The sequence below is a fragment of the Bombus fervidus genome, chromosome 2, assembly GCF_041682495.2.
Source record: "Bombus fervidus isolate BK054 chromosome 2, iyBomFerv1, whole genome shotgun sequence".
Taxonomy (NCBI): domain Eukaryota; kingdom Metazoa; phylum Arthropoda; class Insecta; order Hymenoptera; family Apidae; genus Bombus; species Bombus fervidus.
In genome coordinates this window covers 12,222,727-12,249,049 of record NC_091518.1, presented here as the reverse complement: position 1 = coordinate 12,249,049, position 26,323 = coordinate 12,222,727, and the positions used below count along the sequence as shown (strand labels likewise).

Sequence of the window (26,323 nt, the reverse complement as noted above, 5' to 3'; positions counted from 1 at the left end):
TCGCTAAATTTCCCCATCGATTCTTCTCCATTTAAATCCCAGCGCAGCAACGCATCCGCATAAATTTCCTCGGGTCTGGACGAACCACGTTTCCAGGAGAAAAGGGAACGAAGGGTACATATAACCCGAGGAAGGAGAGAGGACGGGAGACAGTTTTGTCTCTAATTCAGCGATTCGTATGCTCGTCCACGAGCGAGCGCGAGGCGCGAGCGAGGAGAAAACATGAAATTAGGTTCCTTACGAGGCGGCGTTTCTTTGGACAGAGAAATATAGACGGCACGCCAGAAACGCGCGGACCATTCCCGAGAATGATGCCAACACAGAAAACGACTAGGTGCGGGGCTGCGAGGGTGCAGAGAGGACGAAAATTGAGCGGCAAGGGCGGTCGTTGTAAATTAAATTCGGTTGCGGAGGAAGTCATAACGACTGGCACGTGCCCCGTGGCTCGTTGCACGGTGCATGCGTTTGCGTTGGATCACGGAAAAATCTTCCACGTACACACGCAGCCAACACAGATTTTTTTTCTCTCTCGTCAGGAAGCGTGGCCGCTACGTGATTCGAATGTGTCAACCGGGCGAGGATCGTAGCAACGGAAGAGAGACTAATTATAAGCTGATTATATACCGCGCACAAATTTATTTCCTTCGTCTCTCTAACACTCTACGACAGTTTCTCAAGTCTGATGATTCATCGTTCGGACTCTTCCATTTAACTCGGGTCTTTATAAAACGCTTAAAAAGAGGAAATCGATCGAACAGAATAAAAGGATTCGTTGGTGACTGCATCGAATGAACAAGTATATTTAAAACAAAGAGTTATATAGTAGCGAATGAGCGAGGGTTGTTAATGCAATACATCGTTGGCTCGTACTGTACCAGTTGGAATCACTGGACGGTGGGGTGTAGCAAAATGAAATCGAGTAATATTTCAAAATGGACGCGTACCGGCCACGCGAGTTCGTATACGCTGCAAGAAAAATAGTCGTACAACGCGGTCGGTTTACGTCCGATTTTTTATTCGATTAAATTAAAAATGACCCTTTCTCGACGGTGACTGCATTTTTTTTTTCTTTTACATCTTTTTGGCTTTTTCGATCGACCGTGCACATACGTGCGCACTCGAAAACCCCTGGTATCCGATCCGAACTTTAATTACTCGTATCGTTAATTAAATCCGTCTGAGCGCAACGGTCGTTCGGTTGACCATCGGACGAAGAGTTCCACCCCCGCCCTCGAGGCGCTCGTATTTCACGAAAGCTCATAATGCGCGGGTAAATAATAAGGGACGTTTCTTCTGCCCCTGAGTACAGTTTACACAATTTTTGCCGTCGAGAGGCACAGACAGAGAAAGACAAGAGGAGAGAGAAATAGCGGCAGTTTTTCTCCGGGCCAACCGTCCCTCGTCCTGCCAGTCGAAACCCTTTCGACTTCGATGCATTTCAACGAGGTTTGTCCGAGATTGATGAATCGGAAAACAGTAGTTTAAACTGGGAGGAAAAACGCGGCGATTAACGCTTCGTAGCCGAGTTGACCCGCGTGCGCGACGAGGGTCGACGAGGCTCGTTCGGGGCCACCCTCTTTGTAATCGATTGCAGCTGAGCAAACGAAACCTCCAAATTAACGGGCTATTACGAATTTAAACGCCGTAATAACCGCTCGTCCTGCCACTGGCCAACTATTCGTTGCCCCGTTGTTCACCGTGACACGATCCTCCGCTTCGGAATCGAAATAAAACACGTTGCTCGATCGTTTCCCGTCCGGTGACGCGAATTTACGAGCGTATTTTTCTTCACACTGCACCGACGTGAGGCGACGGTCACGGTGGTGTCGCGGTAATTCCGTTTAAATAACGAAAGGTACAACCGACAGATCCTAACACGGGAGGGGAGAGTTTACGTTTTACGCGGCGTGACGTAGGTGGACCGGTTGCGGCTCTCAGGAAACAGGTGGTTAAGATAAAATTGTCGCGACCGCCGTTAGTTTTTCTTGATGGAATTTTAATCGACGCGAACTAGCGCTAATCGCGACACGAGCATTATTTCCAAGTTAATTAGAAACGTTTGGATGGTTACGCGAGTGTGGTATCCTTTTCCTATTCCTGCTCTTGATTTAGAATTCGCGCAAAGGTGGGCGTCCGCTTAGCGAACCAACCTGAGCCGAGAAAGTTGATCTTTTAACGAGAAATCGGTGGTTAATGTAGGTAGATCATTATTGAGATTTCAATAGAGATAACGCTGTAAATGTTACACGCACTTCTGTTCGTTATTTTCGGACGATTTTTATAAGGTTAACTCGTCTAAGTGACTTCGAAGAAAATTACGAGAGCCTACACGCTTCGAAACTGCTTGCTTTCGAAATAACAACGTTTTCCGCATTTTTCTGTGTTATAAGATAGAGTCAATGATACGACTACGCTTCATAAACGTGTTTTCATTCACTTTTCAGCTCTTTTCTAAAATCGTTTTAAATTATACGGTATCCAGGTTATCATTAAATCCGTAATAAGCGATTCCTTCATAAATATTATAATCACTTTCTTTTATCGTGTCTATTCACCAGAGTTATTCAGAAAAAAAAATCGATGGAAGCTTGGAACCCTTAATAACAGGTACGCCTTCTACTCGAATTACATATTATCGGTTTCCTAGAGCAGCGGTACTACAACTAAAAGAAGTAAAGTTTCCAGAAAATTACTTTGAAATAGGAAGATTGAAATACAAAATTTCAATTATTAATTACTTAACAACGGAATAATTTTTCTTCGAATCAATTAATAATCTTGAAATCTTTCTCCTTTCTTGGAATATCAAAATATCTTGTTCATTATAACTCGCTACTTTGAATTGAAACATTATTCTTCTTAAATAAATATCATAGTTTTATTACATTCTTACTTTAATAAGTATTTTTACAAATAAAATTGATAGTTTGTTAGATGTATCACTCTTCTATCAAACCGACGATAAGAAGATACTTTCAAGTTTATTACTCTTTTCATTTATCTCTCCCCTTCATTCCATCCTCACTTTGACGAATGAAGTCAATGTCCTCTCTTAATCATTTAACCGCTAAATTCCCGAAAACCACGCTTCACTCACATACTATTCCACGATCTTATTCGAAGAATCGTCTCCCTCGAGTATTACCATCCTCCGCGGGATTTCGCTCTTGTTCCACGTCCGTGGAAGAGATCCACGAAAAAAGGGACCCTTTATTCCTTGGGCGGCGCTTATCGGCGCTATCGCGCGTACACTTGACCAAGCCGAGCCATCGGAACCAGACTCGAAGAGAAAGAAAACGGTCTTGCACGATGTCTAGATCATCGAAGTGGCGCCAGCATGCAAACGAGCCAAGACCGGCCAAGAATGTCGAATGAGTCCGCGACTGTAAACTTGATCTTTCCAAGGAAAACACTGAAATTTAAATTTTTGTGCCAGGGATCGGCAGCTTGTAAGAAAATTCAATGATAACTGTTGGATTATACGCTACTTGCTAAAAATTTGAAATCACTTCTAAATCGTATCTTTTGCCAATTTTGTTATCAATTTGAGAATAATTTTATACACATCAATAACAACTTGTTTTATTTCGATATCTTCCTAAGAAAAATTTACTAAGGTAATAGGATTTTGAACTAATCGATCGATTTTTAATTTTTAGCTTCCATACAACGCACAGTGATTCAAAAGCTCGATCTTCCATGATTTTCCAAATCTTCAAAATTTAAGATTCCAAAGTTTCAAAATCTCAAGATCTCACACTTTAGACCTTTGCGTAGCGTATATTGAGTGCACTTTTACGTATTATTTTTTTCTTGTACTTGGGAAAATATATGGGCAGGAAACTGAGCTATAATTTCGTTAAAACAAGCACAATGTAGACTCGTAACGCGTGAGAAAGACCAGAAGCTACGTAGAACAGCAGGCAATATCGTTATCTCCAGATAACTCGACAGTGTTTGCCTTTTTCTGTGTATTTGTTATTAATTATCGTTAAACACACAATATCTCGCGGTCGTTTCCGGTAGCCGGGGACCACGTGGCAGGAACTATATTTAGACCGACTTATGCTCGAGCTACACGGCAGGTGGATCGTTAACCGAGGACGTCGTCGCTACTTCTTCGACCCTCAACCGACGTTTTTTCACGGTGCTTTCCTGTTCTATGGACGGTGACGAATGTCGTGGCACGTGAAGACAAGCTGTCATCAACGTGGATTTTTTTTCAAATTTTTCAGCACGAGTTTCAACGACGTAGTTTTCAACTTTCTAACATACTTGCTTTTACTCGAACGCACTATATAGTTCACGAGTTATCGATGAATATCACGAACTTCGACGCCGTGTGGCTCGTAAAGAAGCAGTTTATGAATCAAGGGATGAGCTATTAAGCTTTTGATCGTTCGCAAGAGATTCGCAAAGAGGGATGAAATCCCCGTGATCGACGAGGGTAAATTCAACTGGAACGAGCGACCAGTCAAAGACAGCGGTGGTATCGACGATACCCTCTCGCCTCGAGTCGGGATTGTTAATAATAGGAGAGGCATAAATCAAAGTCCCATTCGCGTCTTTATTGCTCTATTAAATGGGACAGCTGGTGCCTGGCGTCGCGTAGCGTCGGTTCTACGTTTCGATACGGGAAACCAGGCAGAGAGACGAAGGGATACCAAAGGTAGAAGAGGAAAAGGGACAGAGGAATGAGTCGGTTGGCTTCCGTGAGGACGCATTTGTCTCGACGCGAGAGAATATATACCGGGGATGGTGTGAAAACGTGCGGTCTAGAAAGTTATGTCGACCCGTATCCGGTCGGTCGCTAGACGTATCGAGTTAATATCATTAATTTCCGTCAATGATTTCGCCATCGTCCGCCCTCGCGTTTTCGATTCGATTATAACGACCGTGCCCGTTGCTCGTCGCGGGCCGATCGAAGCTTGTTTACATACAAATGCACCCAGTTATATCGCTCCTGTCCCCCCACTTTCGTCCGCTAACACGATTTCAAACTAATTTGCTGCCTGTAATTTTCTATTCGAGCCAAATGCGAAGTCAATTGGTCGGTTCGCCGGGTGAGATTACTTTCCACGGACCCAGTTCGTTGCGAATCCGATTCTCACGAGACGATTCAAATTGAGGACCGCGAAGGAGCAAGTTCCCGGGAAATCTTCTTGTATACGTGAATTTGCATTTAAAACGCTTGACCGTCGTGGAAACGAATCGTCGTGGATAAGAATCTTTAAGACATTTAATTTTTATAGCCTTCAACGCAGAAATATCAAATTGTATAAACGCGAGACATTTAAGCCATTTGCAAGGAGAACGGGAGATGCGGTTTCCACTGTTAGGCAGGATCGACACACGGCGCGACCGTGAAACGGTAGGTCGTCGCTCTCTGCATCGTTCAAACCCCTCACAGATCCAAGATTTCGTCGCTTGGAATTCATAAGCACCAACAACGACGGTAACACGTGCCGCTCGCGAATTTAGATCGTCTCGTGTTTTCGACGTTGTTGCACTGGCTTGATAACATTAATTTCCGTCAACGGGTTCTCCAACTCCAATTCTCGGGCCCCAGTTGCTGATACCGACCGATCGAAACCCGTTTACATACAGATTCGCCCTGTAAAAGGCCAGCTGCGTGGCGCAATCCCGAATACACTGATCGTCCGGCTAATTTTCGCGCAACAGCGCGCGCCCCTTCTGGCACCCCGCCGTGTCGCTTCGCGGACTCTGCCGTGGAAAGGCCAAATCGCAACAAACTTCGAGAGATTGACGCCGTTTGTGTCAACGATTTTCATTCGAGTTACGAAGTTTGGATGTTGGGGTAACGAATAACGTTTCATGAAATAAGCTCGAGAGAGCTGCGATTGAATATTATTGTACCAAGAGTTTAATTAATGCAGAAAATGAATATGTAGAGACACAGGATAGAAAGTTTAAATTGGTATTTGTATATGTGAGAAACAATAACTTTTAGACGATACAATATTTGGTAATTAGTAAGTCGTGGATTTTGTGTCGTTCGTTTTATTTGTTTGCTACTCTCTTGTGGACGATGATTTAATAAAATTATGCTTTGTAACCTTGGCTCTTTTTTGGTAATCGTTAACGTAATTAAAACGATGGTTTCGTTTGTCTTACAAACGCAATCGTTCAACGAATCGTATGCATAAAAATTCCTTTATTTGAAAATCATCCTCGCGCTCTACTACATACTTCATCATCGGTGTACTGCATGGTTTCAAATCATTATGGACTATCAATTAAATAAACCTCAAGTATAACTTTCTCTCTTGTAGATATCTGAAATGTAACCAGCATAGTGAAAGTACCGGACGAGAAAAACACCCTGACGCGAACGGACGAATAAGAACGGAAGAAAATGGAGGAATACGTTTATTAGAAATATCGCGTGGCGCATCGCGGGAGCGGACCTTTCACGAGAATGTAGCCGCTGGAATCGGCCGCGATATATCGTGGAATGCTGTTCCACGTTGAAATTCCGAGCATCTGGAATCGGGCCAACCATTTTTATTGCCACGAGCCTCTTCGTTCGACGTTTCGCTCGGACCAGACCGAGTACGCATGCTTCGCCGCGAGTCATGAATATCCCTGTCCTCGCCAATAAAATGCTTCGAATTCTTTCGATCTGACGACGACGTGACACGTCGTCCAGAACACCGAGGGTGGTCGTTGTCGTCTTTTAATCGACTTCCGTAACATAAACTGTGCTCGCCACGTCCCTTTTACGCGAGCAAAGATCAAATTGCACTCGAGTCGATCGCGACTTTCGTGCGGCATACGTAACTAGGACGCCTCCAGCTCGTTTTACGAATATACGAACGATCAACCTGGGTTACGAAAACGAGATGGGAACAGAATCGAAGAAGAGAAGAGGAAATTCTATCGGGGCAGATGCAGTTGGACTAGACTGGTGGAAGCCGCGTGTACAAAGCTCCGAAATCCCCCACGGACTCGTCGATTTTGCGGGCCAGAGTCGACGTTAGATACGCTTCAGGGAGCATTAGGAGCCTCGAGAAACCGTCGAACGAGCATTTCTAAGCTGGAAGCCTCTCCCCGAGCTAATCGCGTACCTCCTGGTGCCCTCGTTACGCTTTAACGGCAATAATCTTCCTCGTATCTCGCGTTAGCTGCGTTCCTCTCTGACACGGGCTGCGTAGTTCATGGAAGTAACGATCCTGAAATTCCGAGACGAGGAGTCATCGACTCGAACTTTTGATCCTCGAACGAACACCCTTGATCGAGTATTGTTTGAGAAATCAATGGAGAACGTGTTATTTCGAACAGAACTTCGATGAGGAAGATCCGTTGACCGGGGAAAGCTGATTTCCACGGATCAATGGAGGCAACAGCGCGACTCTCAGGCTAAGGAACTATGATACCGTGATGCCCCGTGGTGCACGACGGTGCACGTTTTCTCCCTGTGAGAATCCGGCGGATCGAATCTGCGCGAAATCCGTTCGATCACGAACCGCCTCCATCTCATCTCATGATTCGACTGATCTCGCATAAACCGAGTCACGCGGATCGGTATCGCTCCGTAGAAGCCGTCGAACACGGCCTCCGCGCCTTCGCCTCCGCCACGCTCTAGCCATCTATCGAACCGTAGCACGACAAAGGGAGCACGCTGCGAATTAATAAGCCGGCTCCTCTTAAACGCGCCCAAAGAAATCCCCTATTTGATCCATGTCGAATGATCCCTGACAGCCCGTTCATAATGCGCTGCAGCTGAAACTAGAATTTAGTAGGGTCGCGTTTAAAAGGGCGTCTATTCCATTGTCAGTGATCTAGTTTTCCTGCCGTGGACTCGAGAGACACTGACTTTAGGCCCCCTCTTTAAGGCCCCTCTTCGATGGCCAGTGAGAAAAAAAATACACTCGAAAAGAAAAAGAGAGAGCTAGGGAGAGAAGTTTGATTCCAGTTGGTCGATGCGAGCTCACGCTCGGTTGGTTTATTCGAAGAGACTGCGATTTGCGCCAGGCTTCGAGTGTTCCTCTCCATGGGACGTCCTATTATCGTGCTCTTCTCTTTATCCTCCACCTCGTCCCTCTTCTCCTTCTTTTTTTTTTCGCGACTCCCCGCCTCGACTAAGTGGATTATCAGAGATATCCGTTTGATCTCTCGGCCGACAGGGGCGACTCGGATAAACTTCCGAACGTCTCGCAAGCTCGTGCAGGTGCACCGGATAAGTCTCTTTCGTTTCGTGCGCGCGTGACAGTCGGAGACACCGTGACGAGGATGGTATTGAATTTTTCACGAACTTTTCTCTTCGTAGAGCGTCAAGGGATGGCGCCTGTTCGTTGTCATTTCAGGCACACCTATCCAGACTTTCAATTCTTTAGATCGAAACGAGCACGTCCCTCTACTCTAGCATCCACAGTTGGGCACAAAAATAAGTGAACAGATAGTGGAAATAAGTGTCAACGAGGTTTCGTTCAATACGGTTGGTTTGCATAAAAATAAGTATACGTACACAATAAGTAAAATTCAAGTATATAACGCATCGAGTAATGTTCGATTAAACTTCATTGATAGTTACTTCGATTACCTGGACACAATATCCACTAATTCTTGCCGCAGGCTGTGTACGATCATTCTGTTACGGAGAAAATTAGAATTGCGAGACGTGCGATTTCATTCCATTACGCCACTCCCGCGTGAAATTTACTACGAAGAAGAGTCCCTACTTATTTCTTCTCCGTTGACGCGATTGTTCCCTCTAATTACTCCGCCCTTTCTATTCTCCCGGTGTTCCAGCCACACGACCGAGAACGTGGTATCGATTAAACTCGGCTCCCTGCTCTGTCTCTCTTTTTTCCGCTTTTAGGCCGTGTGTCGGCGGTACACGTTGGTTCTTAGTCGAGTCGTTTTCGCCAGAACCACGGCTCCGTAGCCACAACGTCGACAACGATTTTCAACGACTTATACCGGTAGCCGCGTAGGAAAAGAAGCTGCTGGGTTGTTGCGAGGCTCGCGTCTACAGACGAGAACGATGACTTCCTCCATGAGGGGTTTCGATTCAATGGGGTCGCGATGATCCGACAATGGAGCCGAGTTTGGACGAGGGAAAGAACTTCCATAAGGGGTTTTCTGGAGGGATCTCCGAGCGAAATAACGAGTCACGCTCGCCCGGTGGCACGATCCACCGGTGCCGGCGAAAAAGAGAAGGGGGTGAGGCGGATTCAGGGAGGGCAGCGTCCGGAGGTGAAAAGAAAGAAAAGGGAAGAGGAAAAACGAGGAGACGTGTGACAATCTTATTGTCGTTTCTGTATCCGCAGAAAAGTCGTTTCTCCGCTGGCGCATCCAACAATGAGAGAACCGAACCTTCTCTTTCACCCTATACCCTTCTTCTTCGCTGCCACTTTCGTCTCGTCTATTTTTCTATCTCTTCTGTGTACGTGTGTGTGTGTATGTGTGTTCGACTCGACCAGCCCGTCCGTCAGAGTCCCTCGACGCGCAAAAAGCAGTTAAAGCGATTAAAGTCCCCGAAAGCTCGGCGAGAGGCGAAGCGCGATAGAAAGCCTTGCGAGTTCTTTGCCTGGTGCTCTTCCCCCTTTTTCTACCTCCTGCCCTCTGCCTCCATCTTCACCGCCTGGGACCTAGAACAGGAGCCAGAAGGAGGGACGTTGGGGGCTGGGATATTGCGACTCGTGCTGGAATTGCCCCGGGCAATTGCACCGGAATCTAACTTCCATTCGAACTTATTATTTGAACAGGGGTAGCGGACCGGCATGGCACTCGGATGGCTTAACGCTCCTCCGCTTCCGGTTCACCCTTCCCTTACCTCTAATCCACCATCCACTCTTTTTCTCGTCTTACGATCGATGTCAGACGCGATCGATAGACCGTGAAATGCTTCCATATCGCTACCAAGCGAATGGAGATTCGGATATTACACACTTGGAAATTTTTGGCTCGATGACCAATTGAGATGTCTCTACATATACGCTGTCTTAAAGTACAGAACCAGAGATTTAATTCTGTAATTAAGATAAAAATCGGCATTTGAATAGATTGACTTTATTGATTATCATTGATCGAAATAAATCTCGTAACTTGCATGGATCTGCTTTTATCTCTGATAGTAAAATGTCAGCGGTGGTTAATGTGTTTGGAATAGTAGGTTTCTGGTTTTTGTTTAGATTTATTATTCTATTTGGTTCCTATGTGGTTATCCTGAACTTTCAGAGACGAGTATAGGAGACGAAGTAGTTTACGAATAGCAATAGAAAGGAATCTGTTTCGAGTTTCACGATGGGGTGCTAAGGATCTAGGTCCGACATCCACGCGGTAGGTCGTAAGAGTGCTTGACAAGACACAGAGGCTCCTCCCGTATTTATACGATCTTAAGGAGCGTGTAAGCTTAAGCACCCATTCACTACGATCTGTTCTACTACAACACTAATACTACGTGGATATCATAAAGCTTTCGATCTTCACCTTTTGTAAAATCTAAGAGGAATCTACTTTGAAATTTTTCAAACACAGTTTACTCTCATAATAGGTTCTTAAAGTACTCCGCAGATTAACTTCCAGTGTAACATGTGGTTTAAATTTTATATATAACACAGTATAAATATTTATTCCCTGTAAATACGCGTATTTTTCATATTCGATACGAGAAATGCACTGGACGTTGACGATAAAGAGATAATTATGTTCTAAACAATTTTAATTTGATTTTGATCGATAAAGTCACTCGAGCAACTAACTCTTTAATCATCTTGTAACCAAGTATTAACACATTTTCGCCCCTATCATTAACTCGATACGTCGACGGCCGTGTCCCGGCTGATCCAATGAAACCGCCCGACGAAATCTCGATGAAGTCACGGCAACGAAGCATATGATCAAGGTCGTGCGCTAATAATCCCGTGGCCAACCCGATCGTGAAAGGCAAACCGAGCAAGGGTCAAGGATTAAATCTCGCGTCGCGCGCCTCACAGCGAAATCTCCCAACCGGAAGAGCAATTACTACTGATTGACCTGTTCGCGTGGTGCTCGCCAGCCGAACCGTGTAACGGGATTAATAAAGGCCTTGAACGTTTACAATGTGGCCGCAAAGGCAAGGGGAAGGAAGCTCCTTTCGGAAACGTAGAGGGGAAGCGAAGGCACGTGCTATCCAAGTTATCCCGAGTTTTACGCTAGTGAACGACCGCTTTCTCAATTTTTAACCGGTGCTAATTGCTCGAGCAACAACACGCGCCACGGTAAATTAAGAAGCGAACGCGCGGTTAATCGAGAACACGCTTTTGTCGACTAATGCTCTCGAGCTTAGCGGCGGCTAATTGGCCGCGGGACACAATACCCTTCGTCTCGACTCTCGTGCGCAAGTGGGAAACGAGCTGCGGTTTCAACGAACGTTCGTGTCGGTTAATAGCGTAAACACGTGATCGAAACGAATCGATGGAACATCAGCCGCGTGTTTCAGCACACTGCGAGATGTTTGACTGCGATAAAATGAAAGCGAATTTTTTTACGTTAATGCACGAAAGTTCGAACGAAACGGAGGGAACGAACGCACAAAGGATACGCTTATCCATCGACGATCGAACGATATCTGGCTGGTAAGCGAAACGTCGATCTATATAATCACCGGACGCGGAAACTCCTTTTTCTTTTTCTTCTTCTACCTCTTCTATTTTTTCCCCTGCTTCACCCCCTCCCTTTTCTCTTGCTCGATTCTCCCCGTGCTTTCGTTAGGTTCCTTTTTAATCGCTGTCGCAGCTCGCTCGCAGAACGACGCGGTAATTGGACTGGATCGTAGTCACAAAGTCGATAACCCGGCGTAATTGAATCCGTAAGCAGACTGTCGATCAACGGAGTCCCCGAGAAAGCGGCCCCAGTTCGGCTCGATGAATGAGAATGCCGGTTCGGTTTTGCAGCTGGCAGCAAAGGAAGAGATGAAAAGTTCGCCTAGGAGTAGCTGTTCCTGTTCACGGGATCGGCCGTTCGTCGTGATTTTTCGTTTAATCGCTCGGCTGCATCGCCCCGGAAATTTCCTACCGTATGACGTGTAACAACGAGGAGCGTGAGTACAGGAAGAACACACGCGGAAAGGGGATCTAGTCCACGTGATCTCGCTTCGAGATAAAATTGTGCCGCACAAAAGGGAACCAGCTTTTATGCGACCGAGGTTCCAAACATCGAAAAGATACGTCTTCATTTTCCGGAACAAATACGGTCCGCGTTCTCGTTTCGATGTGCACCCTTCGCCCGTTGTTCTATCGAATGTAACCGATGTATATATATTTATATACATATACCTTTTTTGTTTCGTTTTGTTTTTTCTTTTTCAGCATTTTTATCGTCGACTTTCCATCTCGCCAGAGTCGCTTTTCCATGGAATTTAACGCGAGCGTTCGCCCAAATAGCTCACGCTTCGCTGCTCGACTCATGTGGAATGAACTTGGAATTCGCGAATACGTGCGGTGCTCGTGAATAATACGACCCCTAAGTCTTTGCTAAGTTTTTCACCGCTACTCCACGTAATTGTTCCCTATTTCATGAAATTCTAAATCGAATGACCAAAGGTTACGCGCATAGTGGTGGTCGTTTGAGTTGTTGATAGGCTAGACGCTATTTGAAAATTGACGAATCCTTTGTCTAAGGCTTAAGTGAACCTAAAACACAGCAAAAATATAGGATGTCGACTTATCAGGAGGTTCTATTCAATATCTTGTTCAACACGTCCTATTTCGAAGAAGATTAAATTACCACGTTAAAACCACGAATGAACAAATTTTTACTTGCCCGTTAAGAGATAAATCTAAATGTCTTCTGTTATATTTTCAAATTACAATTGTGAATATGAAATACATAACAAAGGTATTACAATAGTGTTTCTATTCTATGCTTAATGCATAATCTCCAGGATTATCATACACATTATTCTATGTTGAATAGTGCATTTCGCAATTTTGGCATAAAAGGACCGACGCTTCACTAAATATCATATATCTCCCCTAAAATCTTCAACATCCCCCCAAACCCGTTACGATTTGCCCGAATTGTGGAATAGCAGAACTTCGTGAAATAAATACATTCAAAACCCTCCATATCCCGGATCAAAAAATCATTCCAGTCAAATAGCGTACCGGTCACCGTACGAGCTGGCGTAAGTCCGCCCCTCGATTCGTATAATCCGGACCGTGTCATGCCGGAAATTTCTCTCCATATGACGCATAATGTGGGACATACGGTCTGGAGGGGATCGAGCACCGGGCTTTGTGGTCGCTGCGGAGCGAGATAAAACTGCCTCATGATACAACGATTCCACCGCGACAACCTTCGTGCATCGGAGAGAGAATTTCTCTGCGGCGTGCAAAGGGATCGAAGAGGGCGAGAGAGGAAGAACGGTAGCTGGCGGTGTCTCGATTCCTCTTTCCCTTTCACGATTCTTCTGGCCGCCTCCCTCGCTGGTGAGCACAGTAGAGACGAAATGAAAACGTTCGCCCGAACAGAATAATTCATTGTCCTACTGAAACCGGCAGTGCTTCACGCTTGTTTGGGGAGTGGATTCATCTGGTTCGAGGCAGCAGCAGCAGCAGTAGCAACAGCGCTCCTCCACGGAGAAGAGACGGGCCGAAGCGCGTCCGGATAATTCAGCCGTAGCTGCGTCTACCGTTTGTTTTGAATTCTTAAAGCGCAGCGCCATGACAGCCTTCATTGTTTCACCTTCGTCCCCGTCGCGATCGTCGTCGGTATACGAGCGATTGTGGCGCACATTCTCTCCGGAAACCGAGACGAAATTGATTCCGTGCATCGTGAACAGTCGCGTGCTCACGGCTATTCAACGGCCACGACTTCAGAAACTAGAAGTAGGATCGCGATTGTTTCATACGAAACGATGTAGATATCCTTTTTGAGTGCGACGTTGGCGGATTTCTTCGAAGGGAGACCTCGTCGACGACGTACACCGGAAACGTCTACCCGAATCGATACAAGAAACGAGTTGGTTGTACGTATTTACGGTAGGTCGATCAAACTCGCACGATTGGCAGTAGCGTAGGTGAGAAAGAGTCGAAGAGAGAAAGCAGGACGTGTGGGCTGCGAGTGTATACGCACAGCCACGGGAAAAGTAGACAATGAACGTGGAGTAGGGTAAAAGGGAATATGAGAGTGAAATGGAATACGAAATGAAGGGAGGCTTCTTGTGTCCATGTCGTGTTGTCCGTCAAGGTGGTGGTTACCACCTCGTTCCCACTCTACCGGCTACGGCCTACCTCTGGTCATATATACCTTCCTTTTCGTTTCATCTACACCACACACGACTCACCTCCTCTCTTCCCTCCCACCGCACACCCTCGACCACCTCTCGACCCACCACGGCACGCGTTGTATGTCCGGTCCCGGGTCCCTTTACTTTCACGTTTTTGTATGCGGGGTGAGCAGCCCCGCCGCACAGTGGCCAGTGCTCGAAAGGGAGAAGACGAGAGAAGCAGAGAAAGCTGAAAGAGGGAGAGGATCGTGTGGCCAGGCGAGCGGATCCAGGGGCGAGAGTGAAATCCTCAAAAGGCACAAAGGACGCCCGCATGCATTAAAGGGTAACAATTCCTTCACGACAGAGGCCGATTCTACGTGGTCTGACGTTTGGAAATTCGTCTGCCTGTTGGCCACGCGACCCATCGACTTTTTTCCAACCGTTTCTTCTTCTTTTTCACGCTGCTTTTTCCTCGTTCCTTTTTTAAAGCTTCCCTCATACGGATAACGTTCATTTTATCCAACGGTAGGACGACGCATTTAGGTGTGCGAACAGACGGACCTGCATGCTAATTTCACGCTAGACCTGGTCCCTTTGTCCTTCCCTTGCCCGAGAATGACGAATTATGGCACTTGGGGAACGTGAAAATGGAGAAGAACGTATGCGCCTCTGTGCCTCGGTGGATATCTCGTTAGGAGAGATTCTGCTTGCGGCTGCCACGAATCTCAGACGCATACACAAGGTTTTTAGATGTATATACCGATTACAGGGTTTTTCTACCTCCTTCTACGGTTCCTGAATAAAATAACAAGTCTGCTGCTGCTAAGGTGGGGAACGTAGAACGAATGTCAAGTTACTTAAAATCTCCAATAGAACATACATAATTCCCAAAGAACAGGCTTTGAAAATGACTTAATTCGAATCTACCTTTTGTTGTTAAAAAAAGTTACTTCTTTAAAATACGAGGATGTTATACGATCTTAACGAAGTTACTATGCCTGTTAATTTATGCAGAGGCGAGATCGTTCAATTAAAAGAACAAAGCTTTGCTAGTTAACAGAACGAGTATGTCATTAGAATGCATAATACGTAGGCGCCCAATTTTTTAGTAATCGGTGGAAAAAATCGAGCAAATTTTCAAATCTACTTTTTTTCGAAAAAGAACGCATATCTTTTTAGCATCTTATTTAAAAATATCGAGGTTGAGGTTGACTGATTGAAGAACGAGTGGATGAATTTGTAATAGAAAAGTATATTGAAATAATTAAAGGTATAAGTATAATGCATAAGTTTATACTGATTCAGATCCTTACTCTCTTAGTGTTACTAGACAATAGAATGATAGGGAGCACGTTCATATATTTATAGCAAAAGTACATTACCAAAAAAGTTTATAGTTTTGGCTACAGGCTACAGGGAACATAAATAGAAATCTGTTTATTAGTTCCTTTGTTCCTAGACCTTGCAACCCAAAACATAATGTATACTCAAGGGTACAATAATATGCACCGCTCCTTATTTAGAATATTTCTGCGTAATAGCAATCTCCAGGTCGTAGATATACATAAATAAAGATGTAGAGTTTTTTTTTTTTTTGAAGTAATTACTTTGACAAAAAAATATTCTTCCTATAGGATATAGAAATAACTTGCGGGTGACTGTCTTTTCTATATAATTTTACAGACTGAGATTTCCCATAAATACGTAAACATCCTCAGATATTGCTTATCAGTAAGAACCAGTAGCATTTCACTCAACTAATTATTTCTCTCGCCAACACCAGTTTGACGGGCAATTAGTGACGTCCTTGGGATCCCTAACGGTTCACCGTACGGATCCTTAACTACGCATATCTTCGAATCTTCACGAGAAATCGATGTTCGCGCTTAAGCTCAAGAACGATCGTACCAGGGAATTGATTGCAGCTTATGGATAACGTTTAGAGGCTGTATCTGCGTGAAGACGACCGGCCCTATAAAGTCACCACACCGGAAATTATAACTCGGATGCCGCGGCGGGCCGCGTAAAACGCCCCCTTTTACGAAATAATTTACCAGCCTGACTCGTTAGCGGGGCATTCAAAGTGAGACGCAAAGGAAGAGCCTTGTTAGCCACGCGTATGCTCGCCCTCGTCTTCGTTTTCTCTCTCTTTATATTTCTCCCCCTCTTCACCATTCAGTCGTTCCTCCGGGCGATCCACGATTTTTCGGTGAAACCGCGACCGATCTCCCCCATCCTTTCACAACGTCTAATTGATGCGTCGCGATTTACATAAAGTGTCGGTCGAGCCAGCCAGCTGTTGACACCTTGGAAAAATTTTAATGTTCTCCTACCAATATATTCGTTGATAAAGTGGGCAATATGTTCGCAGTTTTACTTCTGGCTAACGGAGAAATATCATTCGACTTTTGGAACCCTCCGGTGAGCCGCTAGCGGGCCTCTGCGTTTAAAGCGGGGAATATGGATCGTATGATACAGAGATAACTTTATTTCGTATGGCTTGCATAGGTGGTGGCGAGATACGGCCTCGTAAAAATTCGCGCGCGCGGTTAATACGAATAATTATTGCTCGAGACTGTTGCTTCGGGGCAGTATGATTTTTGAAACTCTGCAGAGGAAACTATTAAGGTTATGCTGTAGTTTCAGAAATGAGATTCAAAATTTGGTAAAAATATTCTTACTTAATTCTTAGCATATCACGATGAGATCATTAACACGTAATAAATAATATTTGTAGAGAAGAAAACGTATGATTTCCGATAGATATTTCAAGAACGCGATAATAGAAATTAATACAGTAATAGCAAAAACTTGGAAGTCTTTTAAAAACTCCTTTTGTAAAGAACTTGGATCCACTTTGATATGCTGAAGACTAAGATTTCGTTTAACCCCCTAGCCAATTTCTTAGATATAATAATTTCTTAGTTTTTCTTTATTATTTATTTATATTTATCCGTAAGAACCAGAATCATCGTAATTGAAATTGATTCAGCTCCATTAACTTTTTAATTACACGATTACAGATACTTCTGATTAATAGTTAAACGTTATTTCAACAAATTCTACTCTTCTTCCTCAGAAAAGGATTCCTGAAAGGACTGTTCTTGTTGAAAGGATTATAAAAATCTACGAATGGGTGGAACTACCCTCGATCGTTGAAAACAGGGGTGGTTTAATCGCGGCCAGGCAGATACATTGCTATTCCGTGATCGTTTGAAATTTTACAGGGCAACCCGTAACGCATTCGAGCACGGGTGGCGGCTCTAACTTCGAAGTGGCAGCTTGGCTAAAAGCTTTCCGCAATTTTCCAAACGATTATGATTTCACGAATGGTAATGAGGTCAGGACCGAACGCATTACCCCGGCCAACCTCCCTGGCTATTCCAGCTTCGGAGTCACGACAGTTTAATTAATTTATTGACCGGACTTTTCTCGTTATGGGACAAGTCCGTCGCGCGACGGACTCCGACTGTTTAGCAAACACGAAAGCGCACGTTCTCAAGTAATTACCCAGTACCGCGTGATTTACGGTTATGCTGCCGCGTCAGTCCGCGTATGCGTTTCTCAAACATCTCACGATCATGCTCTCGAACGTGGAAAATGGATATCCGACATCGACGAACCTTCTCCGTGCCAAAGGAAAAGAAGTCGAAACGCTGAAACGTTTCATTTCTGACAGATGAATCTCATCCACGATTGGTTGTCGCGATTAAAGTGCAATTTGCAACAGAAATAGTTTGTAATAACCCTATCGAACCCTAGGGCTGCACGCGGGGAGAGAGAAGAAAGGAGATGATTTAGTGCTGTCGTAAAGTTGGTACAAAGGAAACATCGAACCACGCCTGTAAAGTAACCCTGACTTTTACGCGATTCAAGGATGTAAAGCGACCAAATGAAAAGAATTTAATGGAAGAAAAAAGCTGGGGCATTCTGCTTCTTCGTTTAATCACCTGTAACACCTGTTCTTACTCCCGTCGGAAATATATGGCTCGTGAAAGCCGTTCGTCCAGTTTGTTCAATGAAATCGTTGAAACGAGGCCGGAGGGGGAGATTCTGGTGGGGAAACGTAATGGCGAAATTGTTCCTTGATCTTTTCATGATGCATAAATTAAAAATTAGAATTTTTACTATCGCCTACACGGTCAAATCGAAGTTATAAAAAGTTTTACTATTTCTTAATATTCATTGCCTCTTCTACTTACAACCAAATCCTTTGACTAATTCTCTCTTAAATAAACTCATTCGCATGAAAATTCACGAGCCAACTGTTCCGCCGGAATAAGCACAGCCATATCCTCTGCATTCATCATTGATCAAGGTCAATTTTCCTGGTCGGTTCACCTTCAGTGAGATTCGGGTCAGCGTCAAAGCACCGTGCCAAGATCCAGCCTTAATTCTTGGCTCCGTCTATTTCGCCAATAATCGAATTCTGGCTGATAGAACGCGATATACATTCCCGTCTCATGCATCTTGCCACACATTCGCTGCTTCGACGACGCGTCTCAGTCGTTCGTTTCTCGCGGGTCATTCGAGTCGAGATGGATTTCAATTCCCCTTCTTCCATTTCCCTCTTTTACAAACGATAGAAAAAGAAGAAGAAGAAAACGCGAGAGAAGGGAATCGAACCGAGAGAGAATTGAAAGATGAAAGGAGATGGGGTGGCAGGGTGTCGCGGATAAACGATCTAGATAGCGGACTTTATGGTTCCGCGGGATTACCGGGGTTCGTTGCATAAATTTCACCGACGGATATAATGTAAAGCTAATACGCTGGTTATTCCAGCTGAGGCGGTGGGGGATATTCGTAACGCTTGTGCAGGGTTGGCGAACGTCGAGGGACAAGGAGGAGAAAAGAACGAAAGGGAAAGGGAAAGGAACGGGCGGAGACAGCGCGAGGACGAGCGGCTTCGGAGAACGCCTGGGAATAGTAAATTTTCGTTACAACGCGGCATCGTTATTAGCATACAAGTATTTAGAATGAATTATTGGCCGGTTTGCTTATCCCCATGGGTGGATATATTCGGTACAACCTCGACTCCACTCTCTCTTTCTCTCTCTCTTTCTCTTTCCAACGTCAGGTGTATCCCACAGGAGGCAACATTATATCTTGCATATTTTATCCCGCACCGTTGGTCCCTCTTCTTGCAACACGCTTTTCTTCAAGGAACGCAACAACGGAAGGTAGGCTGCTGGAGGTCAAGAAGAAAGGGATCAACTGCACTATCATTTAAAATTGAAGATGGCGGTGCACGGTAAACTATTTGTACTCTCTTTGCTTCGTGTATCTTTGTACGTGGTTTGTTTCGAAAGTAATAGGATTACTTTATATCTAATATCGATATTTGGTTTGTGAACCTTTCTATATTTACGTATTATATTTCTTAATCGATTTAATTAATATTTCATCGTGATTCTATATTCTTTTTCGATAAAAATGATCTGCTATCGAATCTTTAGCTACAAAGGACAAAGAGAGATAATTAATCTTATACCACTGAAAAACAAGTTCTTTAAAATGAAAACTGCTAACCAGGAGAATTCATGAAATAATAAATAAGTTCTCATTCGCCTAACTCTTTTAAAACCATCACTTTTATTCTCCAGAATGTAACCTAAAAATATTTTAATAAATAGAGTCGCATTATTTTTTAGACAGATCAAGTATACACCATGGAACACTGTCTTCCTTCTTCTTCGTTCTTATCTCATCACATCTTTTGCGAGTTGTTAGGTATAAGCTAAGCTATTCGGATTTACGATCGACTTAGCTGGATCAAAGAATCGATTGCTTATAGCTGTAGAAGGAGTCGTTGCTGTACACCCAGGGTACTGATTAAGCGCGTAGGTCGCCGGATACTGGCCTTGACAAACGACCGGCTAGCAGAAATCGTCGCTAATTGTCACGCTCGCGACTGGCAACCCTTTTCCCCGCGATATTCGACGAGTAAACCGCATTTGCGGTCAACCCCTCGGTCCTGGCATTCTTACTTTATTAAGCGAGAGTTATGCCCCCGGGTCTCGTTCGCGATCTCTTGATGTCGGACTGAGGGCCATAATCGAGTCTCATTCAGAAAGCTCGAACGAGGGGAATAAAAAATCGGACGTCTCACTCGTTTCACTTAGAGATTGATTTTTGTGTACATTGATAAATAAAGTTGCGGTTCTTCATCTTAAACTTCATTGAAATTTTGCAACAGAGTATTCTTTGGAATGAGAAGTGTACGTAACAATTTTTCACAGACTACATTTTCAACGCTATTTTTTCAAGACATAAAAGAAGAAGCGAAAATAAAATATTATAGAGACAGCTTCATTTTTGCAACACAAATAATTTTCATATACACTGCTCGAAATAATTAAAGCACCTTTTTCCGTGTCCATTCTTCTGCACTTTGATTTTAATATCCACTCGTTACATTTGTACATTGTTCTTCAATAATTATCTGAAATCGTGCTTTTGTCATACGATCATAGATTTCAGGTTTAGCTGTGCTCTGAGGAAATGTTTACGAAACGTCGGGACAAAGTGCAACGTACACATAAAAGCATGATTGAAATCCGAAGAACCTCGAATACACCTGATCGTCGTGAAAGTTTAAAATCTAAGATCATCTTAAAGTCGATCCTTATCACAGTATTACGCTATTAGTTATTAGCTACTAAATTACAGCGAAGTATCTAAATCCACGACAAACACGCGAAACCTTCGTTGGACGCACGAGCAATTTAAGATCACGGACCACCGAGCTGATCTCTCCCATCAATTTTCAATTTCGTTCGGTGCTGACACGCATCGCGTCCGATCCTCTCCATCCTCGTTCTCCATCCACGTTTTCACTCGCTTTTCCGCGTCTCTTCGCTCCATGGCAAATCAACTGCCGCCGCAGCACGATGCAATTAGAAAGCCATTATAATCCGCGGAGCGTGTGTGCGCGCTGCCGTCGCGCAATGAACGCGCGGACAGGGGCCGAATTCCCGTGGAGTTTCTACACACCTTCTGTCGGGGCTAGATGGATGTCCGGCAATCAGGTGCACAGACCCCCAACTGCCTTTGAATTCGTCCACGCGGCAGCTGCCTGATATATTCTCGTTGACGCGGGACCATCATCGTGGTCACAGGCCGCCCGCTGCTTCGTTTTCGTGTTTCAACGTCGAAACGTGGCTGGGAAAGGAGCTGAGAGATTCGACCACGCGTCACTGGACCGTGGATTTTTTCGGAAATTGACCGTGAACGATTTACGCCTAGCGTAGCTAGTGACGCGTGCGAGATACCGACACCCCGTTGAGAAACTACTCTTCTCGTCCCTTGACAACTTCGTGCCCCTGTGTCAGAAGTGGCACAATTTTTCGAAAGTGTACGTGCTGTTAGCCCCTGTTAGGGCGTCCAGAGAAAGTGGTTGTTTCCTTCATTGGTGAAGTGAACGAAGAAAAAGTCTCATGCAGGGAAGACCATAGCTGGTGTGTGAATTTATTACGCCTTTATTTATTGTTAAATTGCGATTTTTATGCATCTATGAGGAAATCGAATGTGCAAAACTGTACAGCAAGTACGCAAAAGTACGTATGAATTATGTAAAGGGGTACTGATTGTAATTTTTAATATGTTAAGCAAATATTTAAGATCTATTTCTTTGGATGGATTGTACAACAAATTGTAACAAATTGTTGTTATTGTTTGAAAGAGTTATATCTAACAGTGTAACGAATCTCAAACACATCATTGATCGAGTATAATTCAAGGTATGTGCATTTCAACAGAGATCGAATATCTTTGATCGGTTCTAATCGTCATATTAAACGCAATCACTAATAAGTGACTTTATGTGCTCAACAATGTTACGAAATCACAATGACCTTTATAAAGATAAGTAGTGAATACTTGATGTAACAGTATTCATCATTCATAAAAATCAGTATTAAAGATTGAATTAATTCAACGATTCATAAGTGAAACTAATTAACAACTAAATGTAATCATCGTAAAATAAACGTACAGGGTGCTTATTACGAATGTCGAATGAACCGAGTAGCAACTAAAAGTCCGAATAAATCGACCGGATGACACGCGTATATCTGCCAAGCGTTGCAAGAAATCGAACACACAGAGGACTCGCAAACATACACCCCAGTCTTCCTGTAAGACGCGGAAGATTTACGCGGCCAATTGTTGGCCCGCTTGTCATTTCGAGCGTCGAGGAAGGAAATGTAGCCGAAAGAAGTTATGGCGTCCAGACGTCTCGAGGGTGGTTCTAGCCGGTAGCGAAGGAACGCGAGATTTTTCGGAAATTGACCGTAAACGACCGGGTCAATTTACGCTCTCCGAGGAAAGTGACGGCTCGGTTCTCTTCAATCGATTCCGGGGATCTACGCCGCCCTTAAAGGGTGGTGGAAAAATGGGAATTTAAACGACCTCTGCCACGCGAAGCTTTCTAGAATCTTAATTGGAGCCGAAGACAAAGGAGTGGCTGGCACAAAGAGTTAAATCGCGCTCTTTCTGCCGCGACATGAGAGGAGAAAAAAGACGTTTCAGAAATATTCCACGTTTTAAATCATCGGATCGATTTAAAAAATAAACGAACGTTGTTGAACAACGTTGACGAAATGTCGGTGGCTTTGCGAGTCGATTCGCGATTGTTAAACGTCGGGCAACTTTCGAAATCGTTGAAAATTCATGAGCGTCGGATACGCGCGGTCGAACGCGAATTTCATCGAGCCACGGTAAATTCGCCGGCTACGAGTCAACGATCATTTCCAAGGAGTTAATATTCAAAATGAACATTAACAGGGGGGTCCAGGGCTACCGTTAATCTTCGATGGCATGTGGGACCACTCACGGTGCGCCGCAGGTCGCTTTATCGCGTACGCGTTAATTATGCAAATGAATAATTAGCATTTCGATTATTTCGACGACGCCACCCACGCTAGCCGTCTGGAATCTCGGTGATTCTGTAAGCAAATTCATTGGCTACTCTTCGATGAAGGGTTGCGCTCCTTACTTTCCTCGCGAGCTTTTGCTTGGAACTTGCAACTCAAACACGATTTAACTGAAACGAGCATACGCTCGTAAAAATTTTATCAAAGTTTTCAGCAGATGTTCGATAAGTATGATAAATCTCGACGCGCGAAATTTTCGTTCGCTTGTCTTTCGATTGGTCGGTCGTTAAGCAAGAATTCTTCGTACGAACGAAGCTTGTAATATGATCCTTTCACGATGAAGGTGTCATAACACGAAGGGAGAGACTGAACACGTATGATGTCAAAAATGACGAAACGTTAAATTAGATATTGTCGAATCGGAAGAGTATAATGGCAGAATTTACGAGGAACAATCGATTGGCTATAGGAATTTCATCGTGGCATGGGGACACCTGCAGCAGGTACCTGGGAATATTAAACATTGGTTCGAATTTGTCAGTAGAGAGAGGGGTTCCACGAATCAATGTCGATTGATCAATGGAAAGCGAATCGACTCGACTGCAGAAATAAACTGTTAGTCTTATGAATATATTCATACCGAGTTCATCAATATTCAAAACCTACTTTCCTACGCTTAAATCCAACTGAAATCGGATGTGACCGGCTCCCAGACGCTCGTGCCCTGTCACGAGAACGAACGATTCATGGTTTCTCATCGTAAATCTTTACGATCTTTGGATTCGTGTCTTCCTTCTCGCGACGGCCACGAAAGATGAGATTCTGAAATCTATCAATTTCAATAACCTGACGCTGATACTACATATTTCATCTTCTGACACATCCGCGATTTTCCCAGATTTCTCTGTATGCCTTAAATTCGAATTTCAGCGAAGAAACGAGGTAGATTCGATTCGATTAGATCTATTCTGTCGGATCGTTCTACGCTACATTCACGCGTTCGTCGAAGGAATACTCAACGAGCGATCGTTCAATCGGATCGCGAATTCGGTTCCTTTGGACCATCTCCAATTCTCTGGCTCGTGACCCTTTCTCTTTCGTCTATCATTGCCTGTTGCGTCATTTTGCCAACTCCGAGGCCGGAACGTGAGGAGTATCCCGAGAAACCATGGAAAGAAAGCATCGTTCGAGAGGCAGGCCACGTCTCGATCCGGGAGATTTACAGAGGTACCAGCAAATAGATCAGCTCGCTAATGGATGGTCGCTCCTTCTCGATATTACCTTTTTGCCCCCTCGAGCTCCGGGCAGGAAATTAGCAAGTCTTAAGAGATCCCTCCGTGTTAATCGTCGGGCCGATTTCTGCGGCGTCGCTCTCGGACAATTTGCCACGACGAAAATTTCATTTGTCCCGTTCCCTTTTGCGTGCCAACTGATCCAGTCGACCCCTTCGAGGGTCTCTTCTCGCTAATCCACCTTATTTCGTCTCGTCTCTATCATCTTCCTCCGCCTCTGTCTCTTTTCAACTTGCTCTCGAGAGTTTCCTCATTGGAGAACTTCGAGGACTCGAGCCGGGATAACATCGATTAATCCCGGCTCGTTCGGCCGAAAACCGTGAAAAACGTCACTCGACTCGGGCCCAGACGCGATGCCATGCAAGCTCGACTGACATTGAATGAAGAACGAAATCAGATTTCAGCCGGCGGCCGTCGGCTTTCTAACAATAAGTCGGATTAAGGGTGGCTCGCCCTGGCGAACGCGGAACTCAGCCGAACAATGATACACTCTATGATCGAGATTATATACTCTTTCCTTTCTTTTTCCAGAGCCTTCTCCTCTTTTTGTATACTGGCGTTAAGAAGATTCTTTCGATTGGAAGAACACGCTTTGATGTTACAGGATTTGAAGGAACGAGACGAATTATCCTATGAAGATCGAAGAATAAAGAAGTCAATGTCTCATATGATATATCGTCGATATCGTTTCTTCTTTTTCTCCCTTCTTTTTTCAGTAATAGGAAGGTTGAAACAGGGATAAAATTTTCAGGTAATTTAACGTGATCGTTTTATCGATCAACACGTTTCATCGGTCATATACTCGTGTCACATCGCACAATGAAAACTGTGGCTCGTCGTATCCGCGATCCGGCGCTCCGTTCACGTGGCGTATCCGCGTAACGTCAATCCGAGAGCCGCGCGCGTCGCGAACCAAACGTTAAAATAGGACATAACAAATAGCTCACCTTATCTACAATACCGCGTACTGCACGGACGTTGATCAGGTATAGAACGCGCACACACCAAACAGCACGTAAGAAATCATCGATCACAGCCAGATCTTCTCTTCCCGCCTTTTCTTCTCTTACTCTGCTTCAAATACAGAATACCTCACTTGCTTTCTCTCGTCGCACCTTGCAATACACGTTGCAATTACAAAAACGCACTATTACAAGGTCTACCGAACTAGTCACGTAAAATATATCCTCCGCCCCCCCAAAAAAAAGATAAAAACCAAAGTCAAAGAACTAAAGAAGAAAACTAAAACGAAACAATCCGACGTAAATAAGCACACGCGACCAATCTCCAGTCACCAAACTGAATCACTGACTATCTCCCAGCTTGTAACAGTGTCCGTCGCGACGATGGGTCCGGAGCAAGGTCCCCATTGAATAACAGACACGTTTCGCGAGCCGTACGACCAAACGAAAACAACGTACCAAGCAACAACCGTACCGTCACGGCGCCACGGCACTAACTGACAGGCTGACGAGAACCTCCAGTTGCTCGAAGGAGTGAAGCGGCTGGGGCGACCGAACCGGAGGGGTAAGGGGACCCAGTTACCAGAGGCTTTCTCGCTCCGGCTAGAGGAACGTTCGGTTTGCTCGCGTTCAATCTCGCCGCGTCTCTCTTGCTCGCGTTCTATCGCCACCTAGTGGCGGTCTCGCAAACTCGTTCACGGGTACGGGCATCCACCTCCCCTTGGACGAACACCAAGGCAATCCGGTGGGGGTGAAACGAGCACGTGGGGCAGCTAAAGAGGGAGGTCCGTGGCGCGTGAGCGTGGTGGGGGCCAGAGGCAAGGCCGGCTTGGGGGTGAGGTTGCAAAATATGTTGTAGAAATGGGGTGGCCGATGAATGCGGTCGCCCGTAGACTAGGGATTTTATTGATCTTTTTTCCACCCCACGCTCGAACCTAGAGGGGGTGGGTGTTTGGAAGGGAGAGGGGTGGCAGCGGC

At 44.8% G+C, this 26,323-nt stretch overlaps 2 protein-coding genes across 3 annotated transcripts in view; both read right to left on the bottom strand.

Annotated features, from left to right (window-relative positions):
• The window catches only part of LOC139998063 (discoidin domain-containing receptor 2), a 399,507-nt gene extending 383,939 nt beyond the window's left edge, over positions 1-15,568 (bottom strand). Inside the window, exon 1 of the mRNA XM_072022292.1 lies at positions 15,532-15,568. The gene's annotated coding sequence lies outside the window, so the exon portion shown is untranslated. The remainder of the gene's footprint in view (positions 1-15,531) is intronic.
• The window catches only part of LOC139998066 (discoidin domain-containing receptor 2), a 134,671-nt gene extending 108,805 nt beyond the window's left edge, over positions 1-25,866 (bottom strand). Inside the window, exon 1 of one of the 2 annotated variants that reach the window (XM_072022297.1) lies at positions 25,331-25,866. The gene's annotated coding sequence lies outside the window, so the exon portion shown is untranslated. The remainder of the gene's footprint in view (positions 1-25,330) is intronic. The other variant, XM_072022298.1, reaches the window with a different exon arrangement.
• Between the last annotated feature and the right edge of the window lie 457 nt (positions 25,867-26,323).